The sequence below is a fragment of the Neofelis nebulosa genome, chromosome 4, assembly GCF_028018385.1.
Source record: "Neofelis nebulosa isolate mNeoNeb1 chromosome 4, mNeoNeb1.pri, whole genome shotgun sequence".
Classification (NCBI taxonomy): domain Eukaryota; kingdom Metazoa; phylum Chordata; class Mammalia; order Carnivora; family Felidae; genus Neofelis; species Neofelis nebulosa.
The window spans coordinates 63,725,146-63,730,541 of record NC_080785.1 but is presented as its reverse complement, the minus strand read 5'-3'; positions in this window follow the sequence as shown (position 1 = coordinate 63,730,541).

Genomic DNA, 5,396 nt, shown 5'->3' with positions numbered 1-5,396 from the left:
CGTTTCCATGAGTTTTTCCATGTCTGATGTCCTTGGTCAGGTCCTCTGGATAGAAAATTTGGTACAACCATCCCTCATTTTCTTTGTTATTTTTGAGTTGTGCTCTTGTAGTGGTTTCTTTGATATATGTTAATTTCTAACTCTGCCTAGGCACACACTATAAGAAAATCATTGAGGAATATAGCAATGAAATACCATTCTTTATCTCAGAAACTTGCTCTTTGCAAAAGATTTAAATGGACTCAATCGTGCATTCATGATTTGGTACATAGTAGGGAGGTTGTCGGTGCTGAAGAATGAAGAAACAATCATTTTTCTTTGATCTTCCACATGATTATGGACATCGAGTTTTTTTATCCTTGATGTTTATATGGAACTCCACATTTTCAAATCACTTTCAAAAATGTTTGATCCCATTCCTATTTGATGTCTTAGTCTTTTTTTACGTGCTTTGTTGGGAAGGAAAGTGAGGAAGTAGTAGAACATAGATTAAATACTCCTAATAAAAAAAAAAAAAGCGCTTTGTAGTTCCTTTGACAGAAATTCTTCCGGACAGGAGGATGGTGGATTTGCCTCAGAAGACTCTGCTGCAGTCCAGCATCAAAGACTTTAATAACTCACCCCAGAAAAATAATTTGACTCAGCTGCTTGCTAGTGTCAAATGAATACATTAGAGGTTGATATGATGGGTTCAATTTATTGAAGACTTCCTGAAAGGCTCCGTAAAAATTTCCTGAACAGAAACATGTTTATGGATAGTGTGTCCTAGTTCCTGTTCTCCAAGCCAAGATCATAACTCTTCATTTTATGTAGTTTTTACACAGGGGCTTAGGAATGGAACACACAGCTTTTTTTCTCATGCTGTTGGTGATGATCATAATTTTGATGATGAATTGAGTAGGTAATGTGTTCTATACAGCGAGGAAATGGAGCACAGATCAATATTCCAATGTCGCTGATCAGAGTATTAGTTGATTTGCTTATACCTACATATGATTGTAGTAAAAGAAGGAAAACAAAGATTTCTAAGTATATTCACTTAATAGGCTTTTATTTAACTTTAGAATGGAGGTGGATTTGGACAGACATGCTATGTTGAAACATACGTAACAGGGCAATAGAACAAGGCTTGGATGCACAGAGAAGAAAAGTGAACTCCATTCGTGTCATTTTTATGAAGTCACTAAAATTTGGTACATCTTGATTTCCATGTGTTTAAAGGCATTTTAAAGCTAAAAATTCTTAGCAGCTCTTATTTTTATTACTGCTAAACCTCAAATACAGAAAAGCCTATCATAAAATAAGAGAAAAGGCTTCAGTGACAATGGTCCTGGATTGAATTCAAAAGACAAAATGTAGGGTGGGGGTGGGGCAGGCTGAAGCAAAAAACTTTGCAGAAAGATTCCATATGTGTGTGTTTGAGGATTCCTGGGTAATAACTTGCTTGACTATATGCCATGTTCAATCTGTAGAGTGAAATGAAATAAAGATGGATTTATCTATGTCTGCATTATACTAATTCCAACAGTTTGTCCTGGTTTAATATCATGAAGAAATGACAGACATCTAATATATAGGAATATGTATAATGAAATGAAATGATTTTGATAATGATATGTATATTACTGTATTGTCAAAATGAAACAAATTACACTAGGTAGCAAGGCATGATTTCCTAGTTGTCATTTTGGATTTTAATTGGAAAACAAAACAAAACCCCAAGGCAAACAAAAAACCAAAAAACAAAATCTTCAGTTACAAAAAAAAAAAAAAATTAGAACATAATATATGAAAATTCATGAAAAGCACATGGCATGCTAGTTTCTGTAACAAATATAGTTTTAAAACATATGACAACAAATGAAGGGTTTTTAAAAAAATATTTCACATAGTGGACAATATGAAATAATATTCTAAATTTCTTTTTCCCAAAGCAAACTCTGTCCAGAGTTTTCTAAAACAGACATGATTCATTCTTATCTGTTTTCTTAATTATTGTGTACGTAAGACTATGGTACCGTGTTTATCTCCATCAATAGAACTTAAATTTGAAGACCGGCTGTGCAAAATGACCAGGGGGCTAATTGCACATGTGAATGGTATAGGGCTGCAAATAAAAACATTGTTCCTGTTTGTGTCAGGAATTACATGATCTGAACATTATAAAGGAAACTAAAAATGCTTGTGCACATAATTTTAAATGAAGGTGTATTTAACACAAAGGTAAAATGTAAAATACCGTAAGTTAAGCATACTTACACATGGAGTTAGCTTGGAAAATCAGTCAAAATGCTTTCCTCAAAGTTTGAGTTTGTAGCAGGTTTACTTGCTTTCAAATTTTCTCAACAAATAATCCTCATATATAGAATATGGGAGTATTGATGAATGGTAGAATATAGAAAAGGGAGATAAGTGTGTGTGTGTGTGTGTGTGTATGTATTTGAAGACAAATACATATATATATATATATGTATGTATGTATTCAATAATACACTATTTAGTATATAAAGATATGGAGAATATTGTAAAGTAGCTATTCATTATGTGAATGTAGAATACCAGAGGGAAATTCTTAATTAAGGGGGGGAAAAAATAGCATCAAGCTCTGAGTGAAAAGGTAAGGCAGCCATTTGGTGTACTTGAAACTGAGTGTCAGTATTGAGAATTATGGTTAAGTCTATCAAGTTGCCTCATACACCCTGAGGAGCTTGGATTAATAGTGGCACTGTATCTGCACACAAATGAAAAAAATGTTAATTTTCAGGATGAATATTCTGCTATTCTCTTTGTGAAAGAGAAAAAAATAGCTTTAAATATAGGTCATGAAACTCCCTTCTTTCTCCACCAAAGTTATGTCCAGATACAGAAAAGTCAGGATACGACTTGCAAAACTAATCTAAATGATTCAAAGACATAAAAAAAGTCAAAACTCTGTGAATAGTGATTTCTAAAATTTAACATCACGTAGATTTCTCTTCCTTTGGCTAACTCTGTCCAGAATTCAATCCATATAACATAAGTGTGCAGGTAAGTAATAATACATTTTAGGTTTCTAAAAAATTTTTGGTAAAATTTTGGACCACAAACACTTAATCCATGAAATGGAGGCAACAAACTCCAAGGCTGATATTGGTCATATAAAATATAATTCTTAGTCTCGGGCACCATATATCTAAATTTTCTCTTAAGCAAAATGGAATCATACATATTTTAAAACAGGATTTTTAAATCCTATTTAATGTATCATCTCTTCTGCTTTTATGCAAAAGATATTAAAGGGGCGCCTGGGTGGCTCAGTCAGTTAAGCGGCCGATTTCGGCTCAGGTCATGATCTCACGGTCCGTGAGTTTGAGCTCCGGGTCAGGCTCTGTGCTGACAGCTCAGAGCCTGGAGCCTGTTTCAGATTCTGTGTCTCCCTCTCTCTGACCCTCCCCCATTCATGCTCTGTCTCTTTCTGTCTCAAAAATAAATAAACGTTAAAAAAATTTTTTTAAAGATATTACTAGCTAAGTGCTCCTTACAGATTTTTATATGAAAATTTGACTTTGAAACATCCTATTTTACCAAAATAATCAGAAAAATGTATATTACAACCATTACTTCTCACATAGAAGATTAGTGGGGGAATTTAAAAAATCTCACAACGATTTTTGAGTGGGTGGAGCCAGGGGAACTCGCATACACTTCAGGCTGAAAGCTAAACTGCTAACCTTTTGAATAAAATTCGACCTCATTCATCAAAGTTGAAGACAAATACATTCAGTGGTCTAACCTATTCCACTTACGGGCTCTAAAGAAACATAGATACAAAAAGTCAGAAGATGAATAGGAGCTTTTATGGCACCATTTATTTCAGTGGTAAATATTGGAACCAACCTAGATGTAGGTATATATGTGTACACGTACATACAAAGGAATACCATTTGGTAGTGAAGATAAATGAACCACAGCTATATAGAATAATATGAATGACTCTCACAAGCATAATTTTGAAAAGAAATATTTAAAAAGATAAAAAAGACAGGTGATAGGCCATTCATGTAAGTAAAACATGCAAAAGAATGGAGGTTTTTTTTTTTAATGTTACATAATTGTGATAAATGCATGGGAATGATAAATCGTAATTTCATAATAGCAGTTAGCCCTACCATGAGGAAGTTCAAAGAGTCAGCCATGTGGAAATGTATCCACAAGCTTTGAAGCATTTTGGTACTATTTCGTTGCTTAAGCAAAGGTGTGGGTACACGAGTACTTGTTTTTTAATATATATTTTCATATATTCTAAAAACTATTTTAAGAAATAGAAATGAAAATGATATATAAAAGATGGCAGCCATCTTATGTATAATTTTTAGGAGGTGAACGAGTATATTAAATTTCTAATGCTAGTTAAAAAAATGGGGGTGGGGGTGTAAAGAGACAAGGGGGCACAAGACCAAATAGTGGGACCCCCTATATTTCTGATAGTGGTTTCTTCCAGGAAACAGAGTCCGGGTTGATAGTAATGTAAAATGATTCTCATATATTGTTTGATATAACTCTCAATTAAGTGATGATTTTACAATAATACATTCATGTGGCATAAAAATAAAAGACAACAGGATAAAGAGACAATATAATCTTTACTAACCAGAATACATTCCTTTTTCTCAGTTATATCTGACCTTTTCAATAAATAGATAAAAAAATAATTCTAGAAATGAATTTTCTTTTAAGGAGATGTACATTTCATATGATTTTTTTAAATTAAAAGTTTCATCTTTGGGTGTGATGAATAAAACATTTTGAAATAAAGGATGAATTACAAGCCTTCACTACATTGTAGAGAATTTCAGTCTTTGAATTGACTTAAATAATCATAAAGGAAACATTTCCTTGATCTCTGTGTTGAGGAGATTTGATTCACAAAGTGCATCTATATTTTCTTTAAAAAAGGGAAATAGTTATTGACATACTTTATACTGATTTGTTACATTTAGTTTTGAACTACCCATACTTCTGTCCAAATCATGTAAATAGAATCAAGACTATAAATACAGCAGTGTTAATTATTGTTAAAGCTTAAGGTGCATTTTAAAAGAATCTTTTAACCTAAGTAATGTTTTAAGTAAAAATCACTCCCAAACAGAACATTGTCAAGATTTTACAAATCACTTTCTCATATAATCAGGTTTTGGATACAATTAATATTTTGCAATAGTTAAGGTAGTAAGACTTGGAATGTTTTGTTGACATTTTTAGAAACAAAAATTAGGAAAAACATCAAAACAAAATGGACTTTGAGCTGCAGACCCATATAGAGGTACCTAAGTCACTGTTGCCTAATGAGCAGTAACACATGTAAGCCTAAAAGGTCAATATAGTTTTTAGAGGTCCATGGACTGCACAGATATATA